The sequence below is a fragment of the Felis catus genome, chromosome A1, assembly GCF_018350175.1.
Source record: "Felis catus isolate Fca126 chromosome A1, F.catus_Fca126_mat1.0, whole genome shotgun sequence".
NCBI classification, from domain to species: domain Eukaryota; kingdom Metazoa; phylum Chordata; class Mammalia; order Carnivora; family Felidae; genus Felis; species Felis catus.
The window spans coordinates 217771113-217797843 of NC_058368.1; the positions used below are offsets into that span (position 1 = coordinate 217771113).

At 36.2% G+C, this 26731-nt stretch overlaps 1 pseudogene; it reads left to right on the plus strand.

Annotated features, from left to right (window-relative positions):
• The first annotated feature begins 15192 nt into the window (after positions 1-15192).
• On the plus strand, positions 15193-16033 carry LOC101101366 (annotated as a pseudogene).
• The last annotated feature ends 10698 nt before the right edge of the window (positions 16034-26731 follow it).

Genomic DNA, 26731 nt, shown 5'->3' on the forward strand with positions numbered 1-26731 from the left:
TGTTGGTAATTGGTTTGTTCAAATTTTCTATTTCTTCCTGCTTTAGTTTTCATAGGTTACATGTGTCTAGGAATTTACGTGGCAATTTCTTAAGACAATAAAGCTTGCTGAACAATTGACTCTTCCTTCTGCAAAAGATCTCTTTGTAGGATTTGATGCTCTTTGATAAATGTTGTTACCCATAGTAGAACTCTCAAAATCGGAGTCAATCCTTTCAAATACTGCCTTTGTTTTACCAAGTTAAGTTTATGTACTGTTCTAAATCCTTCATCATTTCAATAATCTTTATAACATATTCACCAGGGATAGATTCCATCTCAAGAAACCACTTTCTTTTCTCATCCATTAAAAACAACTCTTCACCCATTAGTTTTATCATTGGATTGTAGCAATTCATTCACATCTTCAGGCTCCACTACTAATTCTAGTTCTGCTATTTCTACCGCATTGCAGTTACTTCCTTTATAGAATTCTTGAAACTTCAACTGGTAAAAAATACAACAACTGCAAAGTGCAATAAAGTGAAATGTAATAAAGACAGGGATGTTGTATTTAGAATTGCTTTCATTTTTAAACAAGGTTTTGTAATTTTCGGTTTAAAATCTTGACTTCATTATTCTTATCTTACTCTTAAGTATTTTATTGTTTTGATTCTGCATATCTGATGCTAAATATTTTATTAATTTCATTTTCAAACTGTTTATTCCTTGCATACAAAACTATAATTGATTTTTGTACACTGATCTTATTTTTCTTTTACGTCCCTGAACTTGTATATTAATTCTGGTAGGGCTTTTGCTTTTAATATGGGGGGGGGGTTGTTTTGTTTTGTTTTTAGTGAATTCATATAAATTTTCTATACACTAGGTCATGGCATCTATGGAAATAGTTTTATTTTCTCATTTTAAATCAGTATACCTATTATCTCTCTCTCTCTCTCTTTTTTTTTTGATTGAATTGTCCAGAATAAAACCTTTTGCACACTGTTAAGTATAAGTGGCGACAGGAGACATCTTGGTCTTGTTTCCCATCATAATAGGGAATCATTCAGTCTTCCACTATTATGTGTGATGTTGGTTGTGACTTATTCCAAGAAGATTTTTTGATGAGTAAATTGTGTTCTGTGCCCAATTTGGTTAGTGCTCACATCATGAAAACATGCTGGATTTTATCAAATGCTTTTCTGCATCTATTAAAATAATCATGATTTTTCCCCTTTATTCTATACAACCATGTATTACATCAAATGATTTCCATATGTTAGACCAACTTTGCAGTGCTGAGATAAAAATCACACTTGGTCATGCTGTATAATTCTTTTATACAGTGCTGCATATGGTTTGGTAGCATATTAATGTGTAGTTAGCTAATTATTCTGCATGCAGTTTTTACAGTATTTTTCTACAATCCCCTCTAGTACTAGGAATTCAGTAATGATGATCTCTTTCATTTTTTTCTTTCATTTTTAATATTATTCACTTCAGTCTTTTTCTTTGACATTTTTGGTGAAGGTTTGTGATATTTGTTGATATTTTCAAATAGGAAACTTTTTTGTGGTTTCATTGATATTCTGTAATAAGAGCTATTTCATCTATTTGTGATCTAATAATATTAATTATTTTCTTCCTTTGGGTTTAATTTGGTCATCTTAGTCTTAAGGTTTCTTAAGGTTACATTGTGGAATTTATATATGTTTTTTTAATTTAGGTTATTATCTCTGCAAATTTCTCTTTATAACTCTGCTTAGGTTGTATCACAGAAGTATTGGTGTGTTACATTTTTGTTCTTATTTATCTAAGCAAAGTACTATTTTTCTGAATACCTTGTGATTTCTCTCCAGAATCATTCTTTATTTAAGAACTTACTCTTTAATTTCCATGAATCATTCTTTATTTAAGAACTTGTTCTTTAATTTCCATATATTCGTGAATTTCCCAATTTTCCTTCTGGTATTTATTTCTAATTTAATTATGCTATGTTTGGATAATACATTTTGTATGTTTACACTTCTTTTTAATTTACCAAAGCTTCTCTCATGGCCTAAACTATGGCCTAGAAGATGTTTTGCATGCACCTACAAAAAAATGTGTATTCTTCCATCATTGGGAAGAGTGTTCTATAGGGATCTGTTAGGTCTAACAGTTTCACTGTATTGTTCAATAGTGTATCTAGAAATCACTTAATGTCTCCATCTTAGACATATAATTTTTCTGGATATATAATTCTTTATTGGCATTATGTTTCCTTCAGTTATTTTAATATGTCATCTATCACTTTTCACCTTATTATTTTCGGTAAGTCAGCTATTAATTTTAAGTATCTTCACTGAACCCAAAGAGTCATCTCTTTTTGATGTTTTCAAGAATGTCTCTTTATCTCTCAACAGTTTGAGTATGATGTGACGAGTTCAGGTTGTCTTTGAATTTATCCTACTTGGGGATGGTTGAACCTCTTGCATTTGTAGTTTCACATTTTTCATTAAATACTAAGCTCCAGCAAAAGGAGCATATTCCCTCTTCCTCTACCTTTGCATTCTATTCAGGCTCCAAATGAATTGGATGATGCCCAATGGCACTGGTGAAGGAAATCTTTACTCAGTCTACTGAGTATGCTAATCTCTTCTAGAGACACCTTCACAAATATGCCCAGAAATAATTTGTTTACCAGCTATCTGGGCATCCTTTAGCCCAGTCATGTTAACACACACAGTAATAACCTTCACAATAGAGATCTGCTCAAGTAAACTGTAAGCTCCATTTGACGGTGGCTTATTTCGTCACACATATAGCATGTACTTAAACATGTGTTGAATAAGTACATGAGTAGATTGAATTAAGCGTCACCAATTAATAATATATATGAATCCTGGAAAATATTGAAAGTAAGCTCATTTTTACTGAATAGATTTTCAGTGGGCAACAAATAGTCTTCAGAAAAATGCCTTTCAAATTAATAGATTCAAATAAATTTTCTATTGATAACATGTTTCCCTCTTCAGGAGGTTCATTAACTTGCTTCTTATGATAAAAAGTAATAAATACGTTTGGTAAAAAAAAGCCAATTTTATAATTATTGCCATTATTTATGTTTTACTATATGAAAGCCTCCCTTCTTTTCAGTATCGTATACTATCAATGTCTCAGTAAGTTAAATTTGTCCAGTATTTCTCACCTTTATCTATTACTGGAACAAGTTCAAATGGCCACAATTAATTTGTTGGTTATTAAAATAAATTTTTCATGTTAACTCCACGAAAAGATGCAATTAAATAACATCACATTTAAGATTAAGCATATTATATTCGGGCGCCTGAGTGGCTCAGTTGGTTAAGTATCTGACTTTGGCTCAGGTCATAATCTCACAGATTGTGGGTCTGAGCCCCGCATCAGGCTCTGTGCTGACAGCTTGGATGCCTGGAGCCTGTTTCAGATTCTGTGTCTCCCTCTCTCTCTGCCTCTCCCCCTGTTCACGCGTGGTCTCTCTCTGTCTCTCAAAAATGAAGACATGTTAAAAAAATTAAGATTAAGCATATTAGAATATATGATATGAAACCTGTACAACATATAACGTATATGTTGTACAAACAATATATAGGACACATAAGAAAAAGTTCATTCCTACTGTAAGACTAAAGAATGTTAACTGATACTCACAGTGATAAACTTATGTATGGCAAGATCCTAAAAGAATGTGTTTTTGTGTTTTTGTTGCTGATGTTTTATTTATTTTATTTATTTTGGGGGTTTTTTTTGGAAAAATTAAGCAAGGACTGAAATGTTAAATGTTTATCTTTATGTGGAATCATATGAGAGAAAAAGGGACTTGGAGTTTTCAGTCTGCTTCTTCTACTTGACAAGTAAGGGGACATTAAATGTTCCTGAATTGTAGTTTCCTTATCTATACAATAAAATAAAACCTATAGAATGATTATAAAAGCAAACTCAAAAGATCAATGTGAATATAAAAGTATTTTAAAATATTAATTAACCTTTAAAAAAATTTTTTTTTTATGTTTGAGAGAGAGAAAGTCAGAGTATGAGTGGAGAAGGGGCAGAGAGACAAAGAGGGAGACACAGAATTTGAAGCGGCTCCAGACTCTGAGTTGTCAGCACAAAGCCCTATGCAGGGCTCCAACTCATGGACTTTGAGATCATGACCTGAGCCGAAGTCGGACACTTAATTGACCAAGCTACCCAGGTATCCCTAAAATATTAATTTATCATGCAGCTACTAGGACAATCACCAACAGACATTGTTGATAACTTACTCTTCATTTATTGCCTCATTTTCCCCTTATACATACCCTATCAGGCATGTTCTGTATTTTTGCTTGTTATAAAGGATGCAAAACTTGAATTCTATTGAAATCAAATACACTGCTCTTGAACACACAACTCTACCTTCCGAGTAAGGATTTAAATGCATTAAGTTTGAAGTCTTTACTCTTAACTATAGTATGTAACATATTTGAATAAACTCTTTATTAGCAGTTTAATCATTTGTACAATCTTTCTCACTTATCCTGAATAAACAGAAACTTCAGCATATTCATAAACATATAAATACAAAGCAGAGTCAGTAAGCACCTCCCCCCCCAAAGCTCGGTAAGGTTCAGCTGCAGTAATACAAATCAATTTGGAGTATCACTCTAATGGCACTCTAGCAGTAAGAATCTCCAAGTGAATGGAAAATTACAAGTGCTGGATTTATTCCATTTACCAAATGAAAAGTACAGTGTTGTCTTCTTCTTAGTATAGAGAGATCCAATGAAAATACTTCATTCTGCAAATGCCAAGCACTGCTTTTTGGACAATTACAGTACCAACTCTTCCCTTCTAACTGTACATTTGCGGATTTTATACACCGACCAATCAAGACTGTTTACTTCACTTAGAACTTCTCCTGCCAAGAAAGCATTTTGTGTATAAATGGCTCCAATCTGGGAAGGCATCCAAAAGAAGCTGTTCAGGTGAATAACAGTGTGATTTACATGCAGGTGCAAAGCATAAACCTAGAAATAGTTTGAAAATACTAACTGAAGATATGGAGTAGAATTAAGTTAACTAGACAGGTATATCACTTTTCTTCTGATATTTTAAATACTCTAGAAATTTTCCATTTTTTATGTATTGTTATTTTTTTAGATTTACAATAATGCACCTTCCTTTAAAGTTTACTTATGCATTTGATTTTTAGTAAAATAGATATTAGGGAAATGTCTCATGGTCACACAGAATCCTAGGGTAAAAAATACTGTGGAATAAAAAAGATCTTTCCTGCCTCACTAAAAAGAGAACCACTCCCAGGGGATGCATTCAAATACCGAAAATATAATGCAATTTTTCTCTACTTTCATCTTCTCAGCCTTTCACACAACTATGATTTTATTTATTTGTTTGTTTGTTTATAAATCACATGCTGCACAAAACAACCATATAAATCATCAACAAACCAAAATTAGGAAAAAAAAAAGATCCAGGTTGTGCAATTAGTTCAAAATACACCTATCTACACTATTGCTCCTAGATCATTTCAGAAATTAAAAAGAAATTATGAACCTATGAAATAAAGGTTCTGAAACTATGAAATATGAAATATTTCTGAAATATGAAACTATGAAATAAAGGCCTTAGTTTATGAGATGTAGAGGTTTTAAGTGTTTCTTTCCTTTGTTTTGAGTGGTGTTTCAAGTTCTGATTAGCTAATAGCTGTAACAGGGATATACAAAAGCTGATGGGGAATCCAATGCCTGGTATTTTAGTGCAAGCACAAACAGGTACTAAAAATGGTAACTTAAGAGCATTAAATCTTAATTTTCTTACTAGAAAATAATGCTTCCACTGACTATCTTTTATATTTATTTTCCCTTTGAGAAAGAGAGAGCACGAGTTGGGTAGGGGTGAAGGGAGAGGGAGACGGTAAGAGAGTGAGGGAAAGGGAGAGGGAGAGGGAGAGACTCTTAAGCAGGCTCCACGCCTAGCGTATAGCCCGATGCGGGGTTTGGACTTGGGACTGACATTTCAGGACCTTGAAATCATGATCTAGGCTTAAATCAAGAGTCAGAGGCACCAACTGAGCCACCCAGGGGCTCCTCCACTGACTACCCTTTAAATTTATTATAACAGTAATTTAATAGTTAAAATATATAAGGAAACACACTTTAGTATTACCTAATAAATAAATGTAATAATTAACAAAGTGTTACTGGTAAGTGTCTTAGATACTCCAAGTACTATAAGAAATTAATTAATGCATTCATTCATTCATTCACTTGTTGACAGAGATTGAACACAGGAGCACAAGCGAGAAGAAGTGGAGAAAGACAGAGAGAGACAACATCAAGCAGACGCCATACCCAGCAGGAAACCTGACGCGGGGCTAGATCTCACGATGGTGAGATCATGACCTGAGCCAAAATCAAGAGCCAGATGCTTAACTGAATTAGCCATCAGGCCCCCCACTACTCCATGTACTATGACATTTTTTTTTTAGATTCCTATTTGAGACATTTAACAACAGTGGTTCTAATACGTTAAAGAAAACATGACATAATCTTCCCTAAATAGGAGAACTAAAACTACATTAAATATATGTATTTTGGCTCTGTGCAGCCACTGCTATGTTCCAAGTATTTCAAACAAACAGTAAATATAAAAAATTTGTATGAAAAAATAGCCTTACTATTTCACTAATAGCCTAATTATTCCTCTAATAGGTAGATGAATATTGTTCATAATCAGCTCTTCCTGAATGTCCAATACATTGCTAATTTTGCAGTTAGTCATGCTTGAATTTATATTTTATTTCTGGCACATATTAAAGTATATGCCCTTGGATAAGGTACATAACTGTTTGAGTCACCTTTTCTTCACTCATAATAGTTACGTAAAGAGGACATAGAAAATAGATGTAAGAGAGAAGAAAATTAGGAGAGGAAAATGGAAGGTATTTCAGATATAAATGAAGTAGCTGGAAATTAAACCTTTGTAAACCCTAAGCCATTGGTTTATAAAACTTGTTTAACAATATATTTTTGTCCTGGTTGTTGAAAGGACTCAAAGGAAAAGTTCTGTGATGAAATTCACTATGTAAATTTAGTTTTGTGCTTTTCTGCCAGGAATTTTTAATCTAATAGTATTGTATATGTATTCACATTCCTATGAATTGTTCTGATAGGATGTAATTTATTTTCATGGCTTACTTATTAATTGGTAACTGATAAAGTACAGATATGATTTTAATACTTTATCTAAATTTCTAACCCTGAAATTTGATCATTTTTCTCCAATAATTCGTGTGCATTGACCAAATATATCATGTTTTCAATGCTTAGTTGGATAATCATCAGTAGGGCTTATAAGAAACCACTGATTAAGCTCCTAGAAAATAAAAATTGTTGTAAGCAAATATTAGACAAATATTCATTACATAATAGTGGCCCTGCAACTATGGGTAATTGAGCAAATGTGTACATGATGGCTTCCAAAGGAACATCCAATAATTTTAGATACAAGATGTGGTGATAAATGGAGTAAGCATTTGCATAGAGATTCTAAGAATTCAACTGGGCCCAGAAAGAATTGAGTAAAAAGAGGGAAGAAGGGGATACTTTATATATGAATGGAATCCAGTTAAATTCCTATTTTCAGAAGTAGACACTTCAGTGTATTAGAAGTATCTGCTTTAGTGATCTTAGGGAAATGTGTATAGTCAAAGTAACCACTTTTAAACATATACACTATATATATATATTTTTTTAAATTTTTTTTCAACGTTTATTTATTTTTGGGACAGAGAGAGACAGAGCATGAACGGGGGAGGGGCAGAGAGAGAGAGAGAGAGGGAGACACAGAATCGGAAACAGGCTCCAGGCTCCGAGCCATCAGCCCAGAGCCTGACGCGGGGCTCGAACTCATGGACGCGAGATCGTGACCTGGCTGAAGTTGGCCGCTCAACCGACTGTGCCACCCAGGCGCCCCTACACTATATATATATTTTATTAACCTCTGGTGGAAATACAATGGCCATCTCTCTATAGTCAGTAAATATTGTATCAAAAATGCTTTCCACAGTATCATTAATATAAAGTATAATACACAATTACCACAATAAAATTTTTTAAATTACAAAAAAAAAAAATTAAAAAGTAAAATATAAAGTGAAATTCCCCAGCAAAAGCACTGCTCTCAAAATAAGCACTCAATCATGCTCATTCTACGATATTTCCTATTATGTACACATACACTCAAGGGCCAGTGATTTTTCAACCAGTGCTCTTACTACATAGTATTCCAATATGTGAAGACCCCAATTTCAATGATTTAAATCAGTTAGACTACTATAGTTTATTATTATTGTAAATTATGACTTTATTCAGTCAGCATATGATCTATATAAATCTGTGTGAATCTAGAGAGATAATTATACATGTACTTACATAGGATACATTTTAAACATGAAATTGCTTTGTTAAAGTTCATGTGCATTCCATAAATAAATAGATATTGCCAAATTCCCCTGAAGGGATTGTTAGAAATTTTAAATCTCATCAACTCTGTTACAGTGTGTTTTCCCCACATTATTGATATTTAACAATATATTTTTAAACATTTTCTAAAATGATAGTCAAACACTAATATAAAATTAATGCTATCATTTTAACATCTCTATCTTTCATCACATTTCACTACTTTACCCATGTTTATTAGCCAATTTTATTTCTGCTGTAAACTGCCTTTTTATATTCTTTGCACATATACTGTTCTCTTTTTAGTGTTGATTTTGTTGACCATGAGTATTACTTTCTTTTTAATATGTATTAAAAATAATCATGTAAATTTGACATGCAGTTTTTTTATTTTTATTTTATTTTTTTATATGAAATTTATTGACAAATTGTTTTCCATACAACACCCAGTGCTCATCCCAAAAGGTGCCCTCCTCAATACCCATCACCCACCCTCTCCTCCCTCCCACCCCCCATCAACCCTCAGTTTGTTCTCAGTTTTTAACAGTCTCTTATGCTTTGGCTCTCTCCCACTCTAACCTGTTTTTTTTTTCCTTCCCCTCCCCCATGGGTTCCTGTTAAGTTTCTCAGGGTCCACATAAGAGTGAAACCATATGGTATCTGTCTTTCTCTGTATGGCTTATTTCACTTAGCATCACACTCTCCAGTTCCATCCACGTTGCTACAAAAGGCCATATTTCATTTTTTCTCATTGCCACGTAATATTCCATTGTGTATATAAACCACAATTTCTTTATCCATTCATCAGTTCATGGACATTTAGGCTCTTTCCTTAATTTGGCTATTGTTGAGAGTGCTGCTATGAACATTGGGGTACAAGTGGCCCTATGCATCAGTACTCCTGTATCCCTTGGATAAATTCCTAGCAGTGCTATTGCTGGGTCATAGGGTAGGTCTATTTTTAATTTTCTGAGGAACCTCCACACTGCTTTCAAGAGCGGCTGCACCAATTTGCATTCCCACCAACAGTGCAAGAGGGTTCCCGTTTCTCCACATCCTTGCCAGCATCTATAGTCTCCTGATTTGTTCATTTTGGCCACTCTGACTGGTGTGAGGTGATACCTGAGTGTGGTTTTGATTTGTATTTCCCTGATAAGGAGCGACGCTGAACATCTTTTCATGTGCCTGTTGGCCATCCAGATGTCTTTTTTTTTTTTTTTTTTTTTTTTAGCGTTTATTTATTTTTGAGACAGAGAGAGACAGAGCATGAATGGGGGAGGGGCAGAGAGAGAGGGAGACACAGAATCGGAAGCAGGCTCCAGGCTCTGAGCCATCAGCCCAGAGCCCGACGCGGGGCTCGAACTCACGGACCGCGAGATCATGACCTGAGCTGAAGTCGGACGCTCAACCGACTGAGCCACCCAGGCGCCCCATGGATGTCTTCTTTAGAGAAGTGTCTATTCATGTTTTCTGCCCATTTCTTCACTGGGTTATTTGTTTTTCGGGTGTGGAGTTTGGTGAGCTCTTTATAGATTTTGGATACTAGCCCTTTGTCCGATATGTCATTTGCGAATATCTTTTCCCATTCCGTTGGTCGCCTTTTAGTTTTGTTGGTTGTTTCCTTTGCTGTGCAGAAGCTTTTTATCTTCATAAGGTCCCAGTAATTCACTTTTGCTTTTAATTCCCTTGCCTTTGGGGATGTGTCGAGTAAGAGATTGCTACGGCTGAGGTCAGAGAGGTCTTTTCCTGCTTTCTCCTCTAAGGTTTTGATGGTTTCTTGTCTCACATTTAGGTCCTCTATCCATTTTGAGTTTATTTTTGTGAATGGTGTGAGAAAGTGGTCTAGTTTCAACCTTCTGCATGTCGCTGTCCAGTTCTCCCAGCACCATTTGTTAAAGAGGCTGTCTTTTTTCCATTGGATGTTCTTTCCTGCTTTGTCAAAGATGAGTTGGCCATACGTTTGTGGGTCTAGTTCTGGGGTTTCTATTCTATTCCATTGGTCTATGTGTCTGTTTTTGTGCCATGACATGCAGTTTTTTTAATAGAAACTATTCTCTAGTGAGAGATTGTTATCTGACAATTATTACTTGGGTCACACCAAGAAAACTTCCCCAAGACACTATTCTTATTTTTTTTTAATTTTTTTCAATGTTTATTTATTTTTGGGACAGAGAGAGACAGAGCATGAACAGGGGAGGGGCAGAGAGAGAGGGAGACACAGAATCGGAAACAGGCTCCAGGCTCTCAGCCATCAGCCCAGAGCCTGACGCGGGGCTCGAACGCATGGACCGCGAGATCGTGACCTGGCTGAAGTCGGACGCTTAACCGACTGCGCCACCCAGGCGCCCCGACACTATTCTTTTAATACTAAGATTTTTTTAGGTTTTGATCTATAAATAAGTTGTTATTATATGAAGTTTGTTGAAATTGTTTAAATTCTGTAGGCAGTGGATTAAATACAAAGCAGTGTATATTACTACTGTCCAGTGATTCAAAATGCTAAATTTATTATATATTAAATTTATATATTTGTCACATTTGTATCTCTTTAATACTTTTTGAAATGTGATTGTCATGATTCTTATTTTAAAGGATTTTATTAACTGTTCTTCCTTATTTATTTTCCAATTATTGTCAACTTATTAAAATTACAGTGAAATTTTCATTCGAATTATTAGAGGCCACCCTCACTCCTCACCAAATGGGCCTCTGTGACATGACAGTTTGCTTCACCAGAACCAGGAATAAGAGAGTCTGTTACCATCTTGGATGTCATAATCTTCTCTAACCTAATCACAGATGGCATCCTTCAGTGCTGATCTATTCTCACTATTCAATGGCTAGTTACTCAAAGGGAGAGGTCTGCAGTAGGCAATGGATACTATCAGGTGGAAATTCATAGGGACTACCTTACATGGGTAGTACGACACATCAAAACCAGGTAAAAACACTGGAAAAAGAGAATCTATAGACCAGTAACCCTCATGAACATAGCTGTAAATATCTTCAAGATTACATTATGTAACTGAATCCAGCAATATATTAAATGATAATACATTCTGACCAAATGGAGTTCATCTTAGAAATACAGAAGTTGTTCAGCATGCAAAACTCAACCTGTATAATTCACCACAAAAAAGATAAATAGGAAAAATTGTATAATCATTCCAATATATGCAGAAAGGCATTCAACTATATTTGGCACCCATCCCTGATAAAAATCTCTTACCAAAATAGAAATGTGTTTTACTTGTCCCACCTAATGAAGAGCACTTTCCAAAAATTTATAGCCAACATCTTACTTAATGGTGGGAAGCTGAATGCTCCCCACTATTATGGAATGAACTATCTCCCCAAAATTCATATGTTGAAACACTAATCTAATGTTATTACATTTGGAGTCTTTATGTAGGTAATTCGTTTAAATGAGGTAATGAAAGCGGGGCCCTAATGCAATATGACTTGTGTCCTTAAAAGAAGAAGGAGACCTGGATAGGAAGAACAAATATTATTAAAATGTCGATACTACCCAAAGCAATCTACATATTCAATTGTATCCCTAACAAAATAACACCAGAATTCTTCACAGAGCCAGAACAAATAATCCTAAAATTTGTATGGAATCAGAAAATACCCAGAATATCCAAAGCAATCTTGAAAAAGAAAAACAAAGCAGGCGGCACCAAAATCCCAGACTTGCAGCTATAGTACAAAGCTGTAATCGTCAAGACGGTATGGTACTGGCACAAGAACAGACCCTCAGATCAAAGGAATAGAATAGAGAACCTGGAAATGGACCCACAAACATATGGCTAACTAATCTTTGACAAAGCAGGAAAGAATATCCAATGGAACAAAGACAGTCTCTTCAGCAAGTGGTGCTGGGAAAAATGGACAGCGACATGCAGAAGAATGAACCTGGACCACTTTGTTACACCATACACAAAAATAAACTCAAAATGGATGAAAGACCTAAATGTAAGACAGGAAGCCATCAAAATCCTCAAGGAGAAAGCAGGCACAACCTCTTTGATCTTGCCTGCAGCAACTTCTTACTCAACACGTCTCTGGAGGCAAGGGAAACAAGAGCAAAAATGAACTACTGGGACCTCATCAAAATAAAAAGCTTCTGTACAGCGAAGGAAACAATCAGCGAAACTAAAAGGCAGCCTACAGAATGGGAGAAGATATTTGCAAATGACACATCAGATAAAGGGTTAGTATCCAAAATCTATAAGGAACTTATCAAACTCAGCACTCAAAAAAAAAAAATCCAGTGAAAAAATGGGCAAAAGACATGAATAGACACTTCTCCAAAGAAGACATCCAGATGGCCAACCGACACATGAAAAAATGCTCAACTTCACTCATCATCAGGGAAATACAAATCAAAACCACACTGAGATACCACCTTACACATGTCAGAATGGCTAACATTAACAACTCAGGCAACAACAGATGTTGGCGAGGATGCAGAGAAAGAGGATCTCTCTTGCACTGTTGGTGGGAATGCAAGCTGGTGCAGCCACTCTGGAAAACAGTATAGAGGATCCTCAAAAAACTAAAAATAGAACTACCCTATGACACAGAAATTGCACTACTATGTATTTATCCAAGGGATACAGGTGTTTCGAAGGGGCACATTCACCCCAATGTTTATAGCAGCACTGTCAACAATAGCCAAAGTATGGAAAGAGCCCAAATGTTCATTGATGGATGAATGGATAAAGAAGATGTGGTATATATATATATATATATATATATATATATATATATATATAGCATATACATATACAAATATATATATTGCATATATATATATATATATATATATATATATATATAACTTGGAGTATTACTTGGCAATCAAAAAGAATGAAATCTTGCCATCTGCAACTATGTGGATGGAACTGGAGGGTATTATGGTAAGTGAAATTAGTCAGAGAAAAACAAATATATGAGTTCACCCATATGAGGACTTTAAGAGACAAAACAGATGAACATAAGGGAAGGGAAACAAAAATAATATAAAATCAGGGAGGGGACAAAATATAAGAGACTTATAAATATGGAGAACAAACTGAGGGTTACTGGAGGTGTTGTGGGAGGAGGGATGGGCTAAATGGGTAAGGAGCATGAAAGAATCTACTCCTGAAACCACTGGCGCACCATATGCTAACTAATTTGGATGTAAATTTATAAAAATGAAAATAAATCTGAGATTATATTTAAAAAAAAGATACACAAGGATATGCACTCAGAGTAATGACTATGTAAGGCCACTATGAGAAGGCAACTGTCTGTGCACCAAGGAGAGATACCTCAGGAAAAATCAAAGATATTGACAAGCGGAGTTCAAATTTTATTAATAAAAAGGGAATTATAATACCTCCAAACTATTCTGAAAAAGAATACAGTTGAAGAGCCATAATGCTAGATTTTAGCATTTACTTTAAAACTATTATAATGAAGACAGTGCTGTATTGGTGAAAGAATAAATACATAGGTCAATGGAACAGAATAAAGACCCAAAATAATCCACACCAATAGAGTGACTTGATGAATCCTAAAAATGCAAAGGTAATTCAATGAAGACACTTAATCTCTTCAACTAATGGTAGTGGAACAATGGACTTTCCAAATGCAAAATAATTAATTTAGACCCTGTCTCATAACTTACACGAAATTTAATTCAAGTTAGATCATATACTTTAATACAAAATGTAAAACTATAAAATATCTAGAGAAAATCTGTGTGACCATGGGTTTTACAATGAGTTTGTCGTTATCTACTTTATCATCATGTATATTTATATAGGAGATAGGTGTTATTTGAAAACATGATGGCTAACACACTAACAATAACAGATTATCTAGTTCTAACTAATTCAAGAAATATAAACTGTGCATTTGTTTTAAAATTACAGATACATAAAATGTATAATCCCTCTGCACAACAATATTCATCTACAGGGCATTCCATAAAGCCCAGTATACTCATAAAGTAAATAGTTAAACAACAGCAGTCATCTAGTGATCAATTTACCAGATCCATATTATCAGCAATGGATTTACACAACAACAAAAGTGTAGAGAAAAAGAGATCTATACAAATATACATGGAGGATTTTGCAGTTAATTTATATATTGACACAACAATTTTGTGTAGGTAGAAATATAAAGATAAGATATATATCAGCTATATAAAGTTATGTATGGGAATGATAAATCCCCAAATTAGTATAGTGATCATATATTTTTATAAGGAAGAAATGTGTCCATTATGACAATGAGTTTTGATTTTATTCATAATATTTTATTCCTTAAGCTAGAAGAAAGACATGTAGTGTTCCATTAAAATATTTCCATTAAGGGGCGCCTGGGTGGCGCAGTCAGTTAAGCGTCCGACTTCAGCCAGGTCACGATCTCGCGCTCCGTGAGTTCGAGCCCCGCGTCAGGCTCTGGGCTGATGGCTCGGAGCCTGGAGCCTGTTTCCGATTCTGTGTCTCCCTCTCTCTCTGCCCCTCCCCCGTTCATGCTCTGTCTCTCTCTGTCCCAAAAATAAATAAACGTTAAAAAAAATTAAAAAAAAATATTTCCATTAAAATATTTGATTTCCATTAAAATATTTTCTTACACTGATCGCCTAAGAGTCAGGCTGTTAAGAAGCAACAGTCTCTCCTTTACCTGGTTGCCATCTTCTTGACAGCCACAAAGCAGCAGCCATGTGTGAGTGCATCTCTACCCATATTGGCCAGGCTGATGTCCAGACTGGCAATGCCTGCCAGGAGCTCTATTGCCTGGAACACGGCATCCAGTCCAGTGGTCAAATGCCAAGTGACAAGACCACTGGGGGAGGAGATGACTTCTTCAACACCTTCTTCAGTGAGACAGGTGCAACATACACTAACTTCAATAGGTTAATAGATTAAATTGTGTCCCCCATTACTGTTTCCTTCAGATTTCATGGAGCCTTAAATGTTGATATGACAGAATTCCAGACTAGCCTGGTGCCCTATCCTTGAATCCACTTCCCTCTAGCCTCATATGCTCCTGACGTCTCTGCTTACAAACCTACCATGAACAGCTTTCTGTAGCATAGATCACCTATGCATGCCTTGAGCCAGCCAACCAGATGGTGAAATGTGACTTTCGTCACAGTAAATACACGGCTTGCTATCTGTTGTACCATGGCAACATGGTGACCAAAGAATGACAGTGTTGCCATTGCCACCATTAAGACCAAAGATACCATCCAGTTTGTGGACTGGTGCTCCACAGACTTCAAAGTTGGCATTAATTACCAGCCTCCCACTGTGGTACCTCGTACCTGGTACCTGGCAAGCTGTGTGTATGCTGAGCAACACCATAGCCATTGCTGAAGCCTGGGTTCACCCAGACCACAAGTTTGACCTAATATGTGCCAAGTGTGCCTGTTATGTGGTGAAGGTATGGACACAGGAAAGCATTCTGAGGCCCATGAGGATATGGCTGCTCTTAAGAAGGATTGAGGAGGTTGGTGTGGATTTTGTTGAAAGAGAAGGTGAAGAAGGAGAGGAATATTAAAATGTCACAAAAGTGCTGCTTTTTATTTTAGTTTTTTTAACGTGTATTTATTATTGAGAGACAGAAAGAGACAGAGCATGAGCAGGGGAGGGGCAGAGAGAGGGGAGACACAGAATCCGAGGAAGGCTCCAGACTCCAAGCTGTCAGCACAGAGCCCAGCATGGGGCTCAAACCCACAAACCGCAAGATCATGACCTGAGCTGAAATCAGACGCTTAACCGACTAAGCCACCCAGGTGCCCCCAAAGTGCTGCTTTTTATAGGGAAGCTTATTCTGTTTTAAACATTGAAAAGCTGTGCTCTGATTAGTTAATTTGTATGTAGCAGTGTATATTCTCACATACAATTACTGACCTATACTTTAAAATATAACACTTTGTTATAGGATCAAGTTGTCCTTTACACATGACTACTCTTTGGAGAGGTTAAGTATGATCCAGGATTGCCATTGTTATTGGTCAGAACATGAGTCAAATTTTGGAAAGCAGCTTTAGATGCCTCCGAGGAGAACACACTTTTGTTCAAATTGAGGGTAGTGGGTATACAAGAAGACTTTCAAGTAAGATACAGCAGCTATGGTAAAATGAAAAATGGGCCATAAGTTATTCCTTTCTTTATTAAATCTTTGCCCTTTGATATTACTCTTATATACTAACTCTGAGTTTGCCCATGGCAAGCACCACAGACAAAGGAAAAGTGGACATAAAGCAAACAGGGCTTTGAAAGGCATTTGTCTTACTGCATTTGAAACCTTTCTACCATCATGTCATTAAGCCTGTGCAAGTCTTTTTCATCAATCTGATGCTTTGTTGGTAGATGGTTATGTTATTGACAGACAACTGAGTACCAACACACCAATGTACTTCATTCCAAAACACCAGAAAACATTCTTGGCCAAGTCCAGCCAAATTGACAAGCCACAAACTCATAAGTAAATAAATGACTGTTGTTATAAACATTACATTTGGGACAAAAAGTTTGGGGTCAAACAACTGTTATGCATGAAAAGCTAACTTATAGAACACAAAATAATATATAAGTTGGACTAATGAAAGAATTTACGTCTATTCTTATACACTGATTTAAATCAGAAAAATTATTGAAAATTTAGCTCCATGTTTAGAAATGAGATATAAAAACATTTTATATCTAAACCCTTTATTGCTGATTTATATGTTAGTAACTTGCAAATAGCATTTTTAGATTAATTTAAGTTAAACTCATTTCTGTGTGCTAAAATACACATCAAAATATTATTTTCACCAACCTATTAAATTTAGTATATTACTTACACACAAATCTACCTGGTTCTTAATGATTCCAGCAAATAGCAAAACCACTTTGGTGATTAAATATTGCAACTACCAATAATTTAATCTTGTATCTCATTCCACATAGACAAATTAATCCAAATACACACATTTTAAATGATAATTTCTGAAAAAGTTAAATAAACCTATTTATACAAACTTGGAAGACAATTTAGTGCATGGCTTTAACATTAAAATTATGTTTGATTACATCTACAAGACCTGTATTTAATCATGAACTATTTTAGCATGATAATCTATAATAAATGACAAGAAGTAATTTATACATTAAAATCTTATAAAATAAAAAGAAAAAATACTAACAGTGGTTTTTAAAGTTCACAAAAATAATAATTGAATAGTTTTTCATATAGTTTACTTGTATTTTTTCATTGATATATCACTTAAAAAATAGTCTTCACTGACAATTGAGCTCAAAATTAAAAATACTTCATAAAACTGGCATAAAGATGTAGGAAAATATATTTTCTTTTCATTTTTCATGAAGACTCAGATTAAATTTTAAATTTCGGATGCACTAGTATATTTTTATTTGAAATCTGCCTTTTAATTTCTTCTTACTTTTCTCCCTTCTTTATTCTGCTCTTGTTAGCTATCTTGCCATTCTTTTCCTTTCTCTACGTCTCTGTCTCTCTCTGTCAGTCTCTCTCAGCCTCTATCAATTTAAGCTAATAGTTTTTTTTCCTTTAGCTCCAGTGATTGACAAGTAAATTATTTCTTAGAATTGCTGCTATTATGTATCCTTAATAATAAAGAAAGTAAATCACTATGATCACCATTTTTCCAATTAACAATGTATGTTTTGGGGGCCAAGGGAATCCTTATAGATGAGACACCTCCATTGCTCAGAGTAAACAAGGCTCTATTGGGGTGACAAGACAAGTCTTCAGTCCTGAAGGCTTATCTGTAACTTAGAGTATGAGAGAAGAATGCATGCTTGTAATGAAGAAGGAATAAAAATAAGAAGGAATACAAGGAGATTAGCCAGACTCTAAACCTGAAGATTAAACTGTCTCTTGATTTGTAAGAGTTGAAGTTATAATCTAAGGTAAGAGTAAACTGTTGACACACAACATGTTCTTCCAGGACCTTTATCACTTTCCTCAATCATTTATATTTCACTGGCATTTAGTTGGTCTAATTTAATCTTCTTTATTTCTAGTTAAGTCTTGTAATTTTAAAAATGAAAGTAAAAATTACATGCTTACAGATATGATTTCTATTCCCATTTCTTCCAAATATTTGATCTATGAATGCTGGAATTTTATCTGGTAGTAAAAAAGATATAATTTCACTGTATCACCTTCAAACTTTGAAGTTTACATGGATAATTTAAATAATCATTTAATTATAGGAAAATGAAAAATTTATACCTTGCAGTGACTATAAATTCTTAGAAATTACAAATCTTATTTATTAAAACTTATGCATAATAATTTAATGTAAAGAGGCCCCTGGTTATATAATACTTGGAGTTCACATCTTTTAACTCCATAGTTTTAAAGATTTTTATTATAACTAAAATAAAATGTATAGCTAAAATAACCATAGTACTAACATAACTATATTGAACTATACAGTTAAAGTAAAAAAAAGTACAATTAGACCAGTTACATTTTCTTATATTTTAACATATTAAAAATCACAAAGAAATTGAAATTAGGATCTCAAAGAGATACCTACATTCCCATGTTCATTTCAGCTATATTCACAATATCCAAGATATGGAAGCAATCTAAATCTACCTTGATGAACACATAAATAATTTGTGGTATATAAACACAATGCGATATTACTTAGCCTTAAAAAAGAAGGAAATATTGTCATTTGCAACAATATGAATAAGCCCAGAGGATATTATGTCCAGTGAAATAAGCCAGACACAGAATGACAAATACCAAATGTTCTCACTTACATGTGTAATCTAATATAGTCAGACTCATAGAAGCAGAGGGTAGAAAGGTGGTTGCCAAATAGGGGGAAATGGGGGAGGTGAGGATCAAAGAATACAAAGTTATACTTATGCAAAATAAATAATTCTGTATATCTTCTATATAGTGATTATAGTTAGCAATAATTATTGTACACTTAACATTTGCTAAAAAGGTAGATATTATGGTGTTATAATTAAATATAATAATAATATCAAGGGGCAGGATGAAACTTTAGGAGATGATTCATAGGTCTATAACGTTGATGGTTTCATGCATGTATATTTATCCTCAAACTCATCTAATTGCATACATTAAATACATACAGCTTCTTACATGTTAAGTATAACTCAATAAAGTGATTTAAAAATTGAATTAGTGGAAGATGGCAGCATAGGAGGACGCTGGGCTTACCGCGTCCTGTTGATCACTTAGATTCCACCTACACCTGCCTAGATAACCCAGGAAACCACCAGAAGACTAGCAGAATGGATTCTCCGGAGCCAAGCCTAGACTAGAGGTCCATGGAAGAGGGTAGGAAGGGTGGAGAGGCGGTGCACGCTACACGGACTGGTGGGAGGGAGCCAGGGTGGAGGGGCGGCCTGCAGGCAAAGTAGAGGCCCGGAGTCTGGCTTGCAAAAGCGGAAGGGCCAGATGGAGTGTGTTAGAACAGCAAGCGGGACTTAACATCTGGAAGGTTATAAGTTAACAACTCTGCTCTGAGAGTGGGAGGGCTGGAGGACAATAGAAGGGAGAGTTGTTGAGCCCTGGACAATAGAGTGCAGCTTGGCGGGAAACAAAAGCACTTGCCAACACCATCTCCCTCACCCATCCCCCAGCCAAAATCCCAAAGGGAACTAGTTACTGTCAGGGAACTTGCTTGCACTGCGCAAACACCCAACACTGTGCTTCTGCGGATCCATCCCTCCAGGGGCGGGTTTAACCCCCTCCCGGTGCCGCAGGGCCCCTCCCGAAGCGGTTCACCTCAGGATAAGTGAGCTGAGCCTGCCCCTCCCACCCCTGTGCACCTTGCTGATCCACCCCAGCTAACATGCCAGATCCCCAGCACCACAAGCCTGGCAGTGTGCAAGTAGCCCAGACGGGCCATGCCACCCCACAGCGAATCCCACCCCTAGGAGAGGGAAAGAGAAGGCACACACCAGTCTGACCGTGGCCCCAGCAGTGGGCAGGGGGCAGACATCAGGTCTCACTGCGGCCACGCCCACCAACGCAAGTTATTCAAGACAGCACAGGGGAAGTGCCCTGCAGTCCGCACCACTCCAGGGACTATCCAAAATGATGAAACGGAAGAATTCCCCTCAGAAAAACCTCCAGGAAATAACGACAGCTAACGAACTGATCAAAAATGATTTAAACAATGTAACAGGAAGTGAATTTAGAATAATAGTCATAAAATTAATCGTTGGGCTTGAAAACAGTATAAAGGACAGCAGAGAATCTATTGCTACAGAGACTAAGGGACTAAACAGCCAGGAGGAGCTAAAAAATACTATTAATGAGTTGCAAAATAATGGAGACGACCACAGCTCGGATTGAAGAGGCAGAGGAGAGAATAGGTGAACTAGAAGATAAAATTATGGAAAAAGAAGAAGCTGAGAAAAAGAGAGATAAAAAATCCAGGAGTATGAGGGGAAAATTAGAGAACTAAGTGATGCACTAAAGAGAAATAATATATGCATAATTGGTATTGCAGAAGAGGAAGAGAGAGGGAAAGGTGCTGAAGGTGTGCTTGGAGAAATAATAGCTGAGAACTTCCCTGATCTGGGGAAGGAAAAAGACATTGAAATCCAAGAGGCACAGAGAACTCCCTTCAGACGTAACTTGAATCGATCTTCTGCACGACATATCATAGTGAAACTGGCAAAATACAAGGATAAAGAAAAAATTCGATAAGCTGCTAGGGATAAACATATGCTCTAACATATAAAGGGAGACTGATAAGACTCGCGAGGGATCTCTCTACTGAAACTTGTCAGGCCAGAAAGGAATGGCAGGAAATCCTCAATGTGATGAACAGAAAAAAATGCAGCCGAGAATCCTCTATCCAGCAAGTTGGTCATTTAGAATAGAAGGAGAGATAAAGGTCTTCCCAAACAAACAAAAACTGAAGGAATTCATCACCACTAAACCAGCCCTACAAGAGATCCTAAGGGGGATCCTGTGAGACAAAGTACAAGAGACATCGCTACAAGCATGAAACCTACAGACATCACAATGACTCTAAACCCATATCTTTCTATAATAACACTGAATGTAAATGGACTGAATGTGCCAACCAAAAGACACAGGGTATCAGAATGGATAAAAAAACAAGACCCATCTATTTGCTGTCTACAAGAGACTCATTTTATTTATTTATTTTTTTAAATTTTTTTTTCCAACGTTTATTTATTTTTGGGACAGAGAGAGACAGAGCATGAACGAGGGAGGGGCAGAGAGAGAGGGAGACACAGAATCGGAAACAGGCTCCAGGCTCTGAGCCATCAGCCCAGAGCCTGACGCGGGGCTCGAACTCACGGACCGCGAGATCGTGACCTGGCTGAAGTCGGACGCTTAACCGACTGCGCCACCCAGGCGCCCCATACAAGAGACTCATTTTAGACCTGAGGATACTTTCAGATTGAAAATGAGGGGATGGAGAACTATTTATCATGCTATTGGAAGACAAAAGAAAGATGGAGAAGCCATACTCACATCAGACAAACTAGACTGTAAATTAAAGGCTGTAACAAGAGATGAAGAAGGGCATTGTATAATAATTACAGGGTCTATTCATCAAGAAGAACTGACAATTATAAATGTCTGTGTGCTGAATACCGGAGCCCCCAAATATATAAAATAATTACTGACAAACATAAGCAAACTTATTGACAAGAATGTGGTATTTGCAGGGGACTTTAACACTCCACTTACAGAAATGGATAGATCATTTAGATACATGGTCAATAAAGAAACAAAGGCCCTGAATGATACATTGGATCAGATGGACTTGACAGATATATTTAGAACTCTGCATCCCAAAGCAACAGAATATACTTTCTTCTCGAGTGCACATAGAACATTCTCCAAGATAGATCACATACTGGGTCACAAAACAGCCCTTCATAAGTATACAAGAATTGAAATCATACCATGCATACTTTCAGACCACAATGCTAGGAAGCTTGAAATTGACCACAGGAAAAAGTCTGGAAAACCTCCAAAAGCAAGGAGGTTAAAGAACACCCTACTAAAGAATGAATGGATCAACCAGGCAATTAGAGAAGAAATTTAAAAACATATGGAAACAAATGAAAATGAAAATACAACAATCCAAACACTTTAGGATGCAGCGAAGGCAGTCCTGAGAGGAAAATACATTGCAATCCAGGTCTATCTCAAGAAACAAGAAACATCCCAAATACAAAATCTAACAGCACACCTAAAGGAAATAGAAGCAGAACAGCAAAGACACCCTAAACCCAGCAGAAGAAGACAAATAATAAAGATCAGAGGAGAAATAAACAATATAGAATCTAAAAAAACTGTAGAGCAGATCAATGAAACCAAGAGGTGGTTTTTTGAAAAAATAAACAAAATTGGCAAACCTCTAGCCAGGCTTCTCAAAAAGAAAAGGGAGATGACCCAAATAGATAAAATCATGAATGGAAATGGAATTATTACAACCAATCCCTCAGATATACAAGCAATTATCAGGGAATACTATGAAAAACTATATGCCAACAAACTGGACAACCTGGAAGAAACGGAAAAAATTCTAAACACCCACACGCTTCCAAAACTCAAACTGGAAGAAATAGAAAGCTTGAATGGACCCATAGCCAGCAAAGAAATTGAATCAGTTATCAAAAATCTCCCAACAAATAAGAGTCTAAGACCAGATGGCTTCCCTGGGAATTCTAGCAGACATTTAAAGCAGAGATAATACCTATCCTCCTCAAACTATTCCAAAAAATAGAAAGGGAAGGAAAACTTCCAGACTCATTCTATGAAGCCAGTATTACTTTGATTCCTAAACCAGACAGAGACCCAGTAAAAAAAAGAGAACTACAGGCCAATATCCCTGATGAATATGGATGCAAAAATTCTCAATAAGATACTAGCAAATCGAATTCAACAGCATATAAAAAGAATTATTCACCATGATCAAGTGGGATTCATTCTTGGGATGCAGGGCTGGTTCAACATTCACAAATCAATGTGATACCTCACATTAATAAAAGAAAAGATAAGAACCATATGATCCTGTAAATCAATGCAGAAAAAGCATTGGACAAAATTCAGCACCCTTTCTTAATAAAAACTCTTGAGAAAGTCAGGATAGAAGGAACATACTTAAAGATCATAAAAGCCATTTATGAAAAGCCCACAGCTAACATCATCCTCAATGGGGAAAAGCTAAGAGCTTTTCCCCTGAGATCAGGAACACAACAGGGATGTCCATTCTCACCGCTGTTGTTTAACATAGTGTTGGAAGTTCTAGCATCAGCAATCAGACAACAAAAGGAAATCAAAGGCATCAAAATTGGCAAAGATGAAGTCAAGCTTTCACTTTTTGCAGATGACATGATATTATACATGGAAAATCTGATGACTCCACCAAAAGTCTGCTAGAACTGATACAGGAATTCAGCAAAGTTGCAGGATACAAAATCAAGGTACAGAAATCAGTTTCATTCTTACACACTAATAATGAAGCAACAGAAAGACAAATAAAGAAACTGATCCCATTCACAATTGCACCAAGAAGCATAAAATATCTAGGAATAATCTAACCAAAGATGTAAAAGATCTGTATGCTGAAAACTATAGAAAGCTTATGAAGGAAACTGAAGAAGATACAAGGAAATGGAAAAACATTCCATGCTCATGGGTTGGAAGAATAAATATTGTCAAAATGTCAATACTACCCAAAGCTATCTACACATTCAATGCAATCCCAATCAAAATTGCACCAGCATTCTTCTCGAAGCTAGAACAAGCAATCCTAAAATTCATATGGAACCACAAAAGGCCCCGAATAGCCAAAGTAATTTTGAAGAAGAAGACCAAAGCAGGAGGCATCACAGTCCCAGACTTTAGCCTCTACTACAAAGTTGTAATCATCAAGACAGCATGGTATTGACACAAAAACAGACAATAGACCAATGGAATAGAACAGAAATCCCAGAACTAGACCCATAAAAGTATGGCCAACTAATCTCTGACAAAGCAGGAAATACTATCCAATGGAAAAAAGACAGTCTCTTTAACAAATGGTGCTGGGAGAACTGGACAGCAACAGGCAGAAGAATTAAACCGGTCCACTTTCTTACACCATTCACAAAGATAAACTCAAAATGGATAAAGGACCTGAATATGAGACAGGAAACCATCAAAACCCTAGAGGAGAAAGCAGGAAATGACCTCTCTGACCTCAGCCGCAGCAATTTCTTACTTGACACATGCCCAAAGGCAAGGGAATTCAAAGCAAAAATGAACTATTGGGACCTCATGAAGATAAAAAGCTGCACAGCAAAGGAAACAATCAACAAAACTAAAAGGCAACCAACGGAATGGGAAAACATATTTGCAAATGACATATCAGACAAAGGGCTAGTATCCAAAATCTATAAAGAGCTCACCAAACTCCACACCCGAAAAACAAATAACCCAGTGAAGAAATGGCAGAAGACATGAATAGACACTTCTCTAAAGAAGACATTCAGATGGCCAACAGGCACATGAAAAGATGTTCAACATTGCTCCTCATCAAGGAAATACAAATCAAAACCACATTCAGATATCACCTCATGCCAGTCAGAGTGGCCAAAATGAACAAATCAGGAGACTATAGATGCTGGAGAGGATGTGGAGAAACGGTAACCCTCTTGCACTATTGGTGGGAATGCAAACTGGTGCATCCACTCTGGAAAGCAGTGTGGAGGTTCTTCAGAAAATTAAAAATAGACCTACCCTATGACCCAGCAATAGCACTGCTAGGAATTTATCCAAGGGATACAGGAGTACTGATGCATACAGGCACTTGTACCCCAATGTTTATAGCAGCACTCTCAACAATAGCCAAATTGTGGAAAGAGCCTAAATGTCCATCAACTGATCAATGGATAAAGAAACGGTGCTTTATATACACAATGGAGTACTACGTGGCAATGAGAAAGAATGAAATATGGCCCTTTGTAGCAACGGGGATGGAACTGGAGAGTGTGATGCTAAGTGAAATAAGCCATACAGAGAAAGACAGGTACCGTATGTTTTCACTCTTATGTGGATCCTGAGAAACTTAACAGAAACCCATGGGGGATGGGAAGGAAAAAAAAAAGAGGTTAGAGTGGGAGAGAGCCAAAGCATAAGAGACTGTTAAAAACTGAGAACAAACTGAGGGTTGATGGGGAGTGGGAGGTAGAGGAGGGTAGGTGATGGATATTGAAGAGGGAATCTTTTGGGATGAGCACTGGGTGTTGTATGGAAACCAATTTGACAATAAATTTCATATATTAAGAAAAATAAAGAAACTTAAAAAATAAAAAAATAATTAAAAAAATAAAAAATAATAAAAATGAATTACTGTGGTTGTTTTCACACTATCTACCTATTGATGAATTTTAACATGTTTAGATCATCTCTCTCTCACACACACTCACCACCCACATACAAATAGTTTTACACTAGCTAGAAAATAATTTTAGATTAGGCATCTACTTCATGTATTTATTTATTTATTTTGTTTGTTTATATTAAATATAATTTATTGTCAAGTTGGTTTCCATACAAAACCCAGTGTTCATCCCAACAGGTACCCTCCTCAATGACCATCACCCACTTTCCCCTCTCCCCCACCTCCCATCAACCCTCAGTTTTTTCTCAGTATTTAAGAGTCTCTTGTGGTTTGCCTCCTTCCCTCTCTGTAACTTTTTTCCCCCTTCTCCTCCCCCATAGACTTCTGTAAAGTTTTTCAGGATCCACATATGAGTGAAGACATATGATATCTGTCTTTCTCTGCCTGTCTTATTTCACTTAGCATAACACTCTCTAGTTCCATCCACATTGCTACAAAAAGCCATATTTCATTCTTTCTCATTGCCAAGTAGTATTCCATTGTGTATATAAACCACAATTTCTTTATCCATTGATCAGTTGATGGGCAGTTAGGCTCTTTCCACAGTTTGGCTATTGTTGAGAGTGCTGCTATAAACATTGGGGTACAAGTGATCCTATATATTAGCACTCCTATATCCCTTGGGTAAATTCCTAGCAGTACTACTGCTGTGTCATAGGGTAGGTCTATTTTTGATATTGGGGGGAACCTCCACACTGTTTTCCACAGTGGATGCACCAGTTTGCATTCCCACCAATAGTGCAAGAGGGTTCCCGTTTCTCCACATCCTCTCCAGCATCTATAGTCTCTTTATTTGT